Raw genomic sequence first — 14,754 nt, forward strand, 5'->3', positions numbered from 1 at the left:
TCTGCCATTTGCCCCAGCACGGGCGGGCATTCGGGGTGGGAGGCTGAGACAGATTTCTGCCCTCGCTCGCTTTCCTTCAAGTCTTCAGAAAGTGTCCCCCTCCCCGTTTTTAGCAGGGTTTGGACGGGTTTGGTGAATAGACCCTGCTGACATCCTTTCCCCACAGTCCTTTGTGTCCTGCCCTGGGGCGCACCTAGGCCTTGACCCCTTCGTCCTCCGGCCCCTGGGATCCAGCATCCCCCTTGGTATTGTTAAGAGCCCTCTAAGGAAAATAAGTAAGTCTCCCTGCCCCCACCTTTCCGGAGGCGATACTGAGCCCCAGACCGAGTGTGTCGCTTGCCCCTTCCCAGGGCTCCCTCATGGGACTCTCTGTCTCCGGGCTAAGAAGGCTCGCTCACCTGGGTAGCGGGCACTGCCCTCGGAAGGGCTGTGGAATATGCGCATGGCAGAGCTGGGTCGCTCCAGCCGCTGGCCTGGGCTTCGCCGTCTCTCCTGGGGCGGCTAAACCCCTTTCTACAGCCTCTGTTTGTCAGCTAAACCCTCAACCCCCACAGAAGCCTCCTCTCACTCTGCACTGACACCACCCTGGTCCATGCCAGGTCTCCCATCAGGACCCTGCCCCCTCCTCCCGGGGCTTACCATCTGCAGTCCCACCCTCGGAAGCTCATGCCCACATGGGTCTCCAGCAGCACAGAGTGCGCGTGCTTGCTGTTTAAAATCCACCATGGGCTTCCAAGCAAGCCGCATCCCAAGCAGGGGTGACAGGTGCCCTGGACATCCCACTCCCTTCTCCCCATCCCCATCCATATGGCCCTGTCCCCCAGGGCCTGGGAAGTATCACACGAATGTCCTTCTCTTCTGAGGGGTGGGTAAGAGGGGAGCTTCCTCCTGGAGACACCTCAAATTGAACAGTGTTGGGAAGGTCACCGGGCAGGGGCAGGAGCCTGTGATTCCAGTAAACACCTCGCCTGAAGGGGCTTTATGGAGACAAAGGAGGCTTCTCCTGGCCATGATGTGGGCTTTTTGAGAAACAAGCCCTGCCCCGCAAATAATTGTCCAGATCCTGGTGGCAGCAGATGCACCCCACAGCCGCTGCGAGCTGCTCACTTGACCTGTGACCTCTGACTTCGTGTGAGTGAGCATGGACCACGGTCTGCGGCTTCGGGAAGACCTGGTTATGGGATGCTATTGACGAGGCATTTATAAATATTTAATCTTCACATTAAAAATATGGGACAGAAAACCATTAGTCGCCGACAGTGAAAAGACTCTCTCTGCTGACTGTTGGGGCAAAAGAAGATCAGGGTAGATTCTGATCAGGCTAAATGACAGTACCGTATGTTGAAAAAAATGTAAATAAGTGTTGTTTCCAAGGCAGTCATAGCTCATACCTGTGGTCAAGGATCTAAAACTGGCCTGTCGATGCCACAGAATCTGTGCGAAGTACAGACCGCTCATACAAAACAGAATGGATGGTTTATTTACGCTCAGTGCCATTAAGAATGGAGGAGAAAAGTTCAGCCCAGGATAAGAAGCTTAAATCTTTATTTTTTCCCTTCCCCCTCTCAAAAGAATGGATTCCTTGCATTGTAAATTATCCAGCCCTTGTCCTTTGGTTGGCAGCTACTTCAGGCTGGTACGGACATTGCATAATCTTAAATATTGATTCTTGTTGGACCAAAAAAAAAAAAAAAATGGAAAGGGAAAAAACATCTGAGAGCACTGAGCTCCCCTGGTCTGCGTGTCCAGGAAATCGCCCTGGCCATAGCTCACTTCTGATGGCCTCTGGCCTCCTGACAGCGAGATCCATTCTGATTAGAAAAGTTGTAGGAGAAAAAGCAGTGGTTAGGATCTCCTCTCCATCACAGCAGCCCCCCGGATCGACTTCTGCCTAAGTGTGAGTCCTCAAGTGCCCCCAGAGCTTTCTGGGCAGAGTAAACCCAAAATGATGCAAAGCCCGTCATCCCATCTGTCACTCCCCTACTTGGCGCAGAGCTCCCTGCCCCACCAAGGCCTCTCCACACTGGGTGATGGGTGCACGCCCCTGCCGAGGGCGGAGGGCTTCACACTGATGCTCCTTCCCCTTTGTCTGTCACCAAGACACTGTGGGGCAGAGCTGGAAATGCTGCCGTTGCCCATCCCACATGCCCAAGAATGGATGCCTTCATAGCAAGAAAATGATTTTCGTTAAGCCAAACTAGGTGTAATGTTCACGGCTCTATATCGAGTCCCCAGTCACGGAGATAAGTAAGGCTTGGGTTTTAGAAGAACGAAGAGAATGGTCTGCGTGTAAGTCCACTAGCGTTGAAAAAGGAGCCACTTCTCCCCCCTGATGTACAGACCACTTAGTGCTGGTGGGGGACGACGCAAACAGAACCTGTGGCCGTTGCCCAGCCTCCCCGTTCCAGAAGCACGATGCCACCTCCATGACTAAATGCAGAAGGAAACCAGAACCATAAAGTATGTCTTCCGTTTGGCAACTTGTGGTACAATTTCATGAAACGCAATTAATTTTTCTAGTCCTTTGTGGCTGCAGTTGTCATTATTTATTATCTATCCAGTCAACTTTGGTCACCTGCCAGTAGCATCCACGGGAAAGAGACCTGTTGACTGATTTCTTCAGTTTTGTTTTGAAAAGGTCTTCCCCTGAAAATTGTTTCTAGTTATTCCAACTGTCAATTGAACTACCAGAACTACTGTGAAAAACTAAGATTGTTAGCAAAACAGAGATTGTGTTGAAAATGGTGCAAGGTGCTTCTCATTTAACACTGATTCTTTTTCCCACTGGTTTCTTCTTGCTATGTGTTCTGCAGGTCTTAGAAGAAACCATCACACCGAGGTCGTATCTGAGCACAGCTTGGAAGCTCCTATGTTTGCAGGCAAGTGATTGATTAAAGCTTGTTTGGCTAAAAGAAAGCAACAAACCAGGGCCTCAGACTGTGTGAAACTGTAATAGTGAAAGCGTCTTCCCAGTGACCAGTCGCTGCTGACCACACTCTGCAGGCCTCCTGCTCAAACTGGAGATGCCCCATGGAATCTCCAGCTGTTATTTGAAGCCACTGGGTTGCCAGAGTAGTAGGGGGCCAGTTCTGCAGTGAGCTTCAGAGCCTGGCACAAAACCTAATAATTTAGCCCAGTGCCCTGCCAGACCCAATGGGCTATTTCTGAAGTTTAATTCAATCTACAGACAAGGCAAATTTCTGTTAGATGGTGTAGCATATCCACATTGTGCAAATCAATGGCTTGTTCTCTTTTCTGTAAAGTAGGCCCCCAAAACCTCTGCTGTGGTCTGCATGTGTGTCCCCCACCGGCCCCAAATTCATATGCTGAAACCCTAACCCCTAGGTGATGGCATTAAGAGATGGGCCCTTTTGGGAGGTGATTAGGTCATGAGGGTGGAGCCCCCATGAAGGAGACCGGTGCCCTTATGAAAGAGGCCAGAGAGCTGCCTCGTCCCTCCCACCCTGGGAGGACGTAGCAGGAAGGTGTCATCGGCAAACCAGGCAGAGGGTAGATGCCAGATCTGCTGGTGCCTTGATCTTGGACTTTCCGGCCCTAGGAACTATGAGAAATACAATTCTGTTGTTTCCAAGCTACCCAGTCCATGGGATTTTGTGATAGGAGCCCCAACAGCCTAAGATAGCCTCTTCTGGCAAAGGATGTTTGCCGAAGTAGCAGCCACAGGTCTGGATGTCAGAGTGACAGTTCATATTTATGGTCAAAGTGAGGGAATATGTTCTCTTTCCGGGTCCACAGGGGTTTAGTTTTAAGGGCAAGAACTTCCCAGCGCCATGACCCCTTCCCACCTCTCCATCCAGGAGATTTAACAATTTATGTTTAAATTTTGCTGGCATGGGAAGAAACTAAGAGTCAGCCACCCCAGCAGAAGTTCTGAGGAACTCCTTTCATTGGCCTGGGGTCTTAGAGAAGGTGGGGGTTCCGCCCAGGTTAAAAGTCCCCTTCTTCAAACCCCTTCTGACTCCATGTTTGGGTTCCCTTCCACGAACACTCCTCTCATGGAAGCCATCTTTCTCTCTCCTGGATTTCCCTCTGGAGTTCCCTTCCACACGCTCTCGTGGAAGCCTGTCTTCCCTCCTAAACTCCATCTCTCTGTTCCCTTCCGCTCACTGTGGAAGCTGCTCTCCTCTCCCGGATTCCATCTTTCTGGATTCTCTCACTCAGTGTGAGAGTCAGCTGTCTCTCCTTCTCCGGTTTCTCTCTCTCTCTCTCAATAATTCACTTTCTACAAACACTTTTGAGTCCGGCATTTACTGCGCACTGCGCTGTGGTCCCTTCTCTCATTCTTGAGAGGGCAGGAGGCCAAGAACCTGGAGATATGTCCTCTCAGGGGAGCTGAGGGCACCCTCAACCCCTGAACCCCGATATAACAAAAGCCTCTATTTCCCACCATGGTCCTCCCCACAGTCTAGCTCCAGTCCCCACCCCAATGAGTCTAAATGCATGAACTTCTGCCAGACAAAGAGTTCTGATTAGGGGCTAGCCTTTAGCTTCTGCTTTATTATTTCTCAGCCTTAAAAAACAAAATCAGCATTCCTCCTAGGGTTCTGAGCGCCTCACCTTCTATCTCTGCGATCTGCTGCCTCCTGAACCTGCCAGCCCCGGAGCCACAGCAGGGGGGCCTTGGTCTCTCATTAAGCAGGTTTCCCTCCCATCTCTATTCCTAAAGGTACCATTCAGTGGCCTCTAATGCTCGGACCATCCCTGAGCTTTTATATAAAGAAGAAAAATCATATCAGCAGCTTTCCAGTGTTTATGAGAACTGTTTGTGTTTTTTGAGATCTATTTTCTATTTTTGTTCTTATCTCTGCCTCCTCATCTTCGAGTTCCTCCAGCCACCCTGGCGGGAGGCCGGCCATTCCTAATGATTTACAGTACCTGGGCTTCATCTGCTGCTCTGTTACTTCCTCGTTAGAAACTTATTTTTGTCAAGGAGACGCTTTAGCTGCCTGTAAAAACTGCCTTTGGAATCGAAATTCCTCTGAAACTCACACAAACACTTCATTTAATTTCTTTGCTTCTTTGTCTCTTAGTTTCCCACATGGATTTGACCTCGACAGAAGATCGCCTAAAGCCACCCAACGGCACCAGAGAGGCAGCTCAGGGTGCCCCAGCTCCTCCCATGAGTACAGCACTTTACAGTTTACAAGCCTCTCCTTGCTCTTGGCTGCAGCCCTTCAGGGCAGGTGGTGATGTCCTCATCCTAGATGAGAAGTCTCCCAGTCAGTATTCCCTAAGGTCTCTCTGCTCTTCTGAGGGCAACTGGACTCTGACCCAGTCCCCAAGTCCTCTGCAGTCCATGAAGCAGCTGTCCTGGCTCTTCAGAAGGGATGGACCTGGGGCCGGTCACTGTGAGGAGCAGGGAAGGAGGGGCTGCAGGAACTGAACAGCCTGGTTGCCCAGGGGACCCAGGGGAGAGGGTGGCTCTGGCAAGTCTTTCTCCTTTCCAAGGCCCTGGGCAGCCCTCTGCAGTGTGGCTCACTATGCCCTGAATGTCTTCCTGCCACAGGGAGTGGTCCCTGGAGGCCGGGCTGGCCCGATGCATCTTTAAACCTTTCCCCTCTCACCCACATTGATGGGAGATGCCTGAGTGCTGCTGGCTCACCCCACATTGAATGATGGTTCACCCCCACCCTGCATCTCCCAGGAAGCCAGCACCCAATCCCTTCTGGGGCAGGCGCCCCCTCCACTGTGCTCAGAGCCCTATTCCTGTCCACTCCCTGACATGGAGTGATGAGGACAAGCCTTGCCCAGAGGCACTGCCACACTGTGGGGTCCTGTGCCTGCTACTGCCACTGCCTCCCCAAGGCCACCACAGCCTGCATCCCACCCTCCTGCCGGCCCAACCGGGATGGGACTCAGCCACACAGAGACAGCCCCTTCCTTGGCCAGCTGTGAGCTCCTGGGGCTGGACCTTTCCTGTGTCCCCGAGAGGCCTCTGTGCACCCCGGGCACAGCCTAGAAAGGTCCAGCCTTGTTGGGGCTCTACTGTACCCCTGCCTGGAGCCCAGGCATCGCCATGTGGTGGCCTTGCAGGCCCTGAGCACTCTGGTCCCTGCTGCTCACAGCCACTGCGTGGCCAGAAGAGGCCAGAGAGGCTGGGTCAGTGTGGCCACCAGGGCCACTGGATTCCTTGAGGCTCTTCCTTAAGGCTGTCCTGCCCCACTGGACAGGACCAGGCTAACGCCGGCCGGAAAGGTCTCAGCACGATGGCCTTGCCCTGGCCTCTGCCATCTCTGCACCCTGTAGCCTGAGTCCCATCCTGTCAGCCCTTACCCCACGCAGAAGCAGCTGCCTTGATGTTAGAAAGTAAATTCTGGTGCCTGGGCCTTGGCTTCACCTGGGGCACCAGTGGAACCCGCACTTGCCAGGGTGGAGGAACTTTTCCAAAAATTGGCAGTAGACAGAGCCAAGGAGGCCACCACTCGAAGGCCATGCTGGGGAAGGGTCAAGCACTGAACGTTGTGTCCCTGAGCCCAGTGACCCCAGAAGGCCCAGGACACTTTGTCCACTGGCGCTCAGGGCCATCTGCACAGGCCCCAGCTTGCCTTGAGATCTGGAATATCCTTGGCTGCAGGAGTGTGTGGACACCATCGTTCACTCCATTTTTCCCAGAAGCATGGCCAGCAGGGCAAGCGGTGGGCTTGGATCTGAACAAGAACAGGAGCGTTTGCCTCCCCCTCTGCCAGGGCCGCCCCTGGCTCACAGGGCCAGTGGGGAGTGGCGGTGGGCAGCTTGGATTTGGGCCAAAACCCACCGTCTCGCCACCTGGCTCCTATGTTGAAGGCAAGGTTACCTTTTCTCTCCATGGGTGTTTACATGCTGTGTTTACTCTGAGGAAGAGAAAACCAGCATCACCCTACGGAGTCAGCTTACGAGCTGAACATCAAAGATGCAAGTTCTTTTCCAGCCAGCAAACAAGGCCAACATCGAGCATAGTGGAAGGAGTGGCCTTGCCCAGGTAGGAAGCTCTGTGGATGGAGGGGCCCAGTGAGGCTTCCCAGGATTTACTCTGGGGCACGTTAGTGGTGAGACCCTGCTTGCTGGCGCTCAGCCCAGTGCTGCAGCATTCTTGGTCTTTTTTCTTGTGATCTGTCTCCTCTACCTACTGACAAGCCCTTTTCCAATGCAGACATTGTGAACATTTTATCCTAGTCTGTGGCATGTCTTCTTTTTTAATTAAAAAAAAAGTTTTTTGATATGGGCTCTGACTGTCGCCCAGGCTAGAGTGCAGTGGTGCGATCTGGTTCACTGCAGCCTTGACCTCTAGGCTGAAGCAATCCTCCCACCTCACCCTCCTGAGTAGCTGGGACCACAGGCATGCACCATCACACCCTGCTAATTATTGTAGAGATGAGTTTTTGCCATGTTGACCTGGATGGTCTCAAACTCCCAGGCTCAAGCTATTTGTCTGCCTTGGCCTCCCAAAGTGCTGGGATTATGGGTGTGTCACTGTGCCCAGCCATAATTGTGTCTTTTTGTTTTCTTTATGGTGTCCTTTGATGAGCAGAACTTTTAAGTTCTCATGAAGTCCAGTTTATCACTTTTTTCTTTCATTGTTAGTGCTTTTTATGTCCTGCTCAAGAAATCTTTGCCTACCCCAAGTTTATAGAGATGGTTTCCTGTGTGTTTTTTTCAGAAGCAGTATAGTTTTAGCTTTTCTGTTTGGATTGATTATACAACCCAAATTATTTTCATTTAGTGGTGTGATGATGTGGTTTGACTGTGTTCCCCACCCAAATCTAACATCTTGAACTCCCACGTGTGGGAGGGACCTGGTGGGAGGTAATTGAATCATGGGGGCGGGTCTTGCCCATGCCGTTCTCATGATAGTGAATTAGTCTCACGGGATCTGATGGTTTTAAAAATGGGAGTGTTCCTGCACAATCTCTCTTCTCTTGTCTGCCACCATGTAAGATGTGCCTTTCACCTTCCGCCGTGATTGTGAGGCCTCCCTAGCCATGTGAAACTGTGAGTTTATTAAACCTCTTTCTTTTGTAAATTGCCCAGTCTTGGGTATGTCTTTATCAGTAGTGTGAAAATGGATTAATACATGCAACATAAGGATCAAAGATTTTTTTTTCCATATGGATGTCAGTTGCTTTAGAAAATATTTTCTTTTTCCATAGAATTGCATTGGTACCGTGTCAAAAACCGGAAGACTTTATATATGTGAGTCTTTTCTGGGTGCCTTATTCTGTTCCAGTGATCTATCTCTCTGCCTTTATACCAGTAACACACTGTCTTAATTACCATTTTTAGCAAACGCAGGATCCTTGGGATTTTCTGTTTCATCATGTGTCTGTTTTGGCAAGTTGTGTTTTACAAGAATTTGTTCATTTTTTTTCTGCGTTGTCAAATTTCTTAGTGTGTATATTTTCTCAGTGTCCTCTTACCATCCTTTTAATGTTCATCAGGTCTATAGCAGTGGTCACTTTTCCTGATCAGTCTTACTAGAGATTTATTAATTCTGTTAATCTTTTCAAAGAACCAGCTTTTGGCTTTTGATCCCTTCAGTGAACTTTCCACATTGACTGTCACTACGAGCTTGGCTCTGCTAATCCCCCAATCCACATGAGGATGGGCAGACTTAAGTGACCTCCAAGGACCTTCATTACTCAGACAGTCCCTGGCTCTGTGAGTCTATGTCTTTCTTGTTCCCTGTTAAGGTCAGGATTAGGATTTGGAAGGTGACGGTCTGTAGCAACTGCAAAAGGAAATCCCAGCTGCAGGCCTGGCAGAGGTGATGCCCATGCCTGCCTCCCGACATTACTCTGCTCTGGCAGCCATATCAGCATCTCTGTGGCCTCAGGACCTTAGCACATACTGTTCTTGCTGTGCCTGCAAGACTTGTGCCCCCCACCCCAACTTTGCTTCATTAATTCCTCATCAGTCTCGAGAGTGAATCAACACATGATTTCTGGAAGAAAGCCTTCCTGCTTCTCAAACCCCCTCATCCCTGCTGCTAGCCTGGATCAATACAGCTCCAAGTTCTGTGTTCCCAAAGCACTGAATTGGTTTCCTGCATAGCACCTCCTGCAGTTGCTTTTAAGTTCTTATGTAATACATGAAGAGACTTAATATGTATCTGAATGGGGTAACTCAGTATTTCACCAATACCCCCCATACTATAAACTCTGTACGGCATCAAACTGATTCGAAAATTAGGCCCGGAGCAATGGCTCATGCCTGTAATTCTAACACGTTGGAAGGCCAAGGTGGGAGGATTGCTTGAGCCCAGGAGTTTGAGCCCAGCCTGGGCAACATAGGGAAACTCTTTCTCTACAGAAAAATTAAAAAATGAGCCAGCCAGGAGTGGTGGCACACACCTGTTGTCCCAGCTACTCGGAAAACTGAGGTGGGAGGATCACTTAAACCCAGGCACTCAAAGCTGCAGTGAGCCAAGATCGTGCCAGTGTACTCCAGCCTGTACAATAGAGCACGACACTCATATCAAAAAAAAAAAAAAAGTTATGTGGAAGAGTAAATGAACAGAAATAGCTGAGAAAATGTTAAAAGATTCTGAGAGGAAGTTTGCTCTTCTAGGAATTAACATATTTTTTTAAACTACAAGAATTAACAATAAATGGAGTCTAGGCAGGAATACTCCAAAAGGTCAGCATAAGAGAATTTAAAAAGAAAAAAAGGAATAATGTGATATTTGAGATCAGTGGAAAAGATGAGCTGACAACTCAATATACAGTTTGGGGATAACTTGTTCCCCATTTAGAGAAAAATAAAATTAATTTTCTCCTTGTATAAAACATAAAATTAAACCCTAGAGAGGTTAAAGAACATAGGCTGAAACTATGAAAACCACCAAAGTACCAAGATAAAATATAAGATAATTTTGTCTTTTAATCTTAGGTTGGAGGATATCATCCTAAACAGAGAATAAGAAGCCATAAAGGAAAAGACTGACTTACAGATGGCTGGGAAGGGGTAGGGGCATTGCACAGGGAGAGAAGCCCAAAGTAGAGTCATGGGCATGGAGATGATATTTGCAACACATAAGCAAAGAGGTAACCACCATCAACTACAAAGTGCTCCTGCAAATTAACAAGCAAAAGACAACCCAACAAAAAATGGGCAAATGGTATCAACAGGCAGTTCACAGAAGAAATACTGAAGCTACATACATGTGTGAGAACATGCTAAATATATTAGTAATTAGCAAATGTGAATTAAAACAGCATGGTTTTATTATCGCCAATTAGATCAGCAAAAATTTTGACTGAAGGTATCCTCACTAGAGTGTCCCACAAGAAGAGCAAATGTTTGTTTTATTCATGGCTAAATTCTCAATACCGAGAACAGTGCTTGGCACCTAATAGGCACTCGGTAGATGTTTTTCATTTCTTTAACTTTGCTAAAATAAAAACATTTACAGTTTCTTTTTTGAGACAGGGTCTTCCTCTGTCATCCAAGCTGGAGTGGAGTGCTGCAATCACAGCTCACTGCTGCCTCAACCTCCGGGCTCAAGTGATCCTCCCATCTCAGCCTCCTGAGTAGCTGGGCCCACAGGCGTGCACCACCATGCCCAGCAAGTATTTTATATTTTGTAGAAACAGAGTCTCCCTGTGTTGCTCAGGTTGATCTTGAGCTCCTGGGCTCAAGTGATCCTCCTGCCTTATTATCCCAAAGTGCTAGGATTACAGGCATGAGCCACCATGCCCAACTATTTCTAATTTTAATAATATTTTAGGTGTCCGGGTCAGAGGCATGAAGTACATCTACACTATTGTGTAACCATAACCTCCGTGAATCTCTAGAACTCATTTCATCTTGCAAAGTGAAACTGTTCCCCCGTTAAACAATAACTCTCCATCCTCCTCTCCCCAGCCCCGGCACCCATCATTCCACTTTCTGTCTCTCTGAATTTGACCACTCCAGATACCTCATGTAAGCAGACTTAGACATATTGATCCTTTAGACCATAAATATTTTTAAATGAAGGAATGGATGTATTTAGTACAGGTGAAGGTGGGGTGAAATAGGGATTTTCTTACATGTTGGTAAATTAAAACATTTGACCGCACCTGCCCAAATTTAAAGTATACATTTAACAAACAAGCCAAAAACCCCACTTCAGGGGCTCTTTCCTGAAGAAACACTGATTAATGCACAAACACACATGTATGAAGTTATTCTCTATAGCACTTTTTAAATATGAACTTTTTATTGAAGTAGAAAGTAGGTACTGAGCCATTCAAGAACCGTAAGCATCCAGCCCCATATAACTTACAGGGTGAACCTACCCGAATCCTGATCTGGAGTTCCAACAGGCTCCCTCCAACCTCCTCCTAGTCACTATCACCCCACCTGGGTAAGCTCAACTCTGCCTTTTCACACCATTGATGAAATTTGCCTATTTTTAACTTGATATAAAGGGAAATAACATACTGTACTCTCTTTTGTGTCTGACTTCTCTTGATTGACATTATATTTGTGAGATTCATTTCACAGCAATGCATGTAATGATAGTAAATTTATTCTCATTATTTTGTACAGTATTCGTTTTGTATAAATATGACACAATTTTATTTAGAGATTTTGCTACCCATGACCATGTTGGCCATGTTTCCAGTTGGTGGTTTTAAAAATAGTGCTGCCATTAACTTTGCTGTGCATGTACTTTTGTGAATATATGTATTCATTTCAGTTAGTCATATACCTAGTAGTGGGATTGCCAAGTCATAATGTTCAGCTTGGGTAGAGGCTACCAAAGAGTTTTTTCAAGTGCTTGTACCAATTTACATTCCCACCAGCAATGTGTGAGACTTCCATTGGATCCAAATCTTTGCCAAAGCATGATATGGTTTGACTTTCTCAGATTAGTCATTCTGGTGGATATATAGTGGTATCACTTTATCTTTTAATTTTAATTTTCCTGATGGCTAATGAAGTTTAACATCTTTAAGATGTGAATTGACGATTTGGATATCTGATTTTCTTTATGTTTCTTGTTCAGGTTTTTGTCCATTTTTCTGTGAGACCATCTACATTTTTCTTAATGATATGCAAGAGTTCTTTCTATTCTGATATGAATCCTTTGTCAGATATATATCTTGCAAATATCTTTCCCCACTCTGTGGCTTGCCTTTTCATTTTCTTAATGTATCATTTTGAAGAACAGCATTTCTTAATTTTAGTGTAGTCTAATCTATCAGCATATTTTATGGGTAAAGCTTTTTGTTTTCTGTTTAGCGTATCTTTGCTCATCACAAGGTTACAAACATATTCTCCCATTGTTTTCTTCTAAAAACTTTATAGTTCTGTCTTTCACATTTAGCTAGAAATCTATCTGGACTTGCTTTTCTGTATGATGTGAGGTAGGGGTCAGTTTTATTTTTTAAAGAGTTAAAGCCAATTGACTCAGTACCATTTGTTGACTCAGCCTCATTTTGTCATATGTGTGGGTCTGTTTCTGGACTCTCACCCATTTTACTAGACTTTCAGACTATCTTTGCACCACTACTATATTGTTTTAATTAGGATAGCTTTAAAATAAGGCTTGCTGACTGATGGTCTCAGTTTTCCAGTTTTATTCTTATTCAAGATTATGTTGCTATCCTTAGCCCTTTGCATGTCTCTTCAAATTTCAGAATCAGCTCATCAAACTAAGCCTGCTAACATTTTATTAAGATTGTGTTTAATCTACAGATCAATTTGGGGTAAATTTAGGTATTTACAATAACGAGTTTTCTAATCCATGGACATAGTATATCTCTCCAACTACTTAGATTGTTAAAGTGTTTTTCTCAATTATGTTTTGTGGTTTTCACTGTACCAATTTTTAATAAATTCCATTTATTTCTAGATATTTAATGTTTTGCTGATATTGTAGGAGTATCTTTTTCATGGTATCTTTAATTTTTTTATTTTCTATTTATTACCATAGCATTTTTTAATAGCAAAGAATATAAAATTTTCAACAGGGGAGTGGTTCCATAAATGTGCTTTCATATGTACAATGGATTATTCTACAGCCACTAAGAAGGATGGGGTGGATTTACATGTACTAACAGGGAACTTCATTAAAAGGTGTAAGTGCTAAAGAATAAGTGCTACTGGGAGAAGTATGATGAGAGTAATATAAAAATTATTGTATGATCTGTCTTATGTCTTTACGACTACATGTAGTTGCCTGTTTGTAACACTGACAGCCCATTGGTAATAGTGCATCTACCTGCAAGCCGAAGGGGTTTAGGCAGAGTTGGGATAAGAAAGATTAGCCATTTTCTCCAAATACATGCTTATTGCTTTTATTTTTTAAATAAATATGAATTACAAGAAAGCCAAAAAAAGTGGAGATGGGGATTATTACCTTTTTAAGCATGTCTTTATTCTGGCTCAGAACCTGGCCTACCACAAAGTCTCCACAAACACTCAGGATGGAGCTGAGATTGAGTGACCCACTTAACCTGCATAGAGACTGTCAGGTCTAAGTCTGGAGCTCTTTTTGTATAGTTATATTACTTTAATCAGTGCATATTGTAAACTAACACAAGAACTGTGCCCTGCGGAGCAAAACCATGCGAGAAAAAATGAAAGAACTGGATTATTAATGGGCCACTATAGTGTGATATTGAGCCATGTTCCCCTAGCACAGAAGCAGTGCCTTGGTCCAGGGTCCTGCCTCTGTTATGTGTGTGGATCCCTGAATTAGGCTAGTGAAGCCCGAAGACCCCCTGCCCAGAACAGTGTTTTCAAGTCCACAAAATAAAATACATACAATCACAGAGAAAATTAATTATATTAAATTGTTAGCAAAACATTAAAAATAAAATTTGAGATATCATTGTGTATATGCTTCTTCATTATTCATGCATTAAACAATATCTAAGAACAGTTGAACTAATTATTACCAGACTCTCCAAGTCACAATAACCATAAACAATCTGATACTGCTAAAATGACTGTGGCTTGTTGCCTGTACTCATAAGGAAATGCTGAATTTTATAGCTATTAGTGAAAGTAAAGTTAAATTTTTGTTTTTCATTGAAGTTCATGGACACTAGGTTAAGAACCCTTGTCTTGGTTGAAGACACAGTAAGGAATGCTGTTCCCCTGAAATTTTGATTTGCAAAAGCTGGAATTCTGGGGATGCAGCAATAATCCAAGCAGACCAACTCCTCTCCTCAAGGGGCTTCCCTTCTCACGGGGAGACAGTGCAGAAGTCAATTAAATAAAATCTAAACTTCATTAAATGCTGTAAGTGCTAAGGAGAAAAATAAAATGAAAGGGAGAGGGAAAGGTATGTGTGTGGTGGTTGAGGTGGGGGTTAGTTTTAGACAGGTAGGCAGGCCTGCCTCCCTGGGCCAGGGGTAAGATGTGAGTTGGGGACCACAGCAGGTGCTTTTGCAGAAGAGAGCTCCAGGGAGAGGGAGCAGCAAGCACAGAGCCTCAGGCAGGAGCTTCTGCAGCAGCAGAGGGAGGGAGGTGTGGCAGAGCAGTGGCTGACCCTCAGTGTCCTTGTGGCCCTTGGAAGGTCTGTGGAGGGGGTGGGTATTTCTTTCATTTTAAAGACCCCTCTGGCTATGGTGTCAAGACAGAGAGGGACAGAGCTCCAGGGCAAGGGCAGGAGTGAGGAGACCCATTAGGAGGCTGCCACCATCTTTAAGGGAAGCACTGATGTGGCTCGGAGCAGGGTGGCAGGGGTGGCATTCACTGAGACTCGTGAGATCCAACTGAAAGAGACAAGTTTTAAAGAAATTTAAGAAAAAGAACTACAAT

At 46.0% G+C, this 14,754-nt stretch overlaps 1 protein-coding gene across 4 annotated transcripts in view; it reads left to right on the forward strand.

The window, feature by feature from the left end:
• The window catches only part of LOC104650214 (methylated-DNA--protein-cysteine methyltransferase), a 344,899-nt gene that overhangs the window by 321,098 nt on the left and 9,047 nt on the right, over nt 1–14,754 (forward strand). For all 4 annotated transcript variants that reach the window (XM_074383097.1, XM_074383098.1, XM_074383099.1 and 1 more), the window contains exon 10: nt 2,814–2,879. The gene's annotated coding sequence lies outside the window, so the exon portion shown is untranslated. The remainder of the gene's footprint in view (nt 1–2,813; nt 2,880–14,754) is intronic.

The sequence above is a fragment of the Saimiri boliviensis genome, chromosome 12 (assembly GCF_048565385.1).
Source record: "Saimiri boliviensis isolate mSaiBol1 chromosome 12, mSaiBol1.pri, whole genome shotgun sequence".
In the NCBI taxonomy this organism is placed as follows: Eukaryota; Metazoa; Chordata; class Mammalia; order Primates; family Cebidae; genus Saimiri; species Saimiri boliviensis.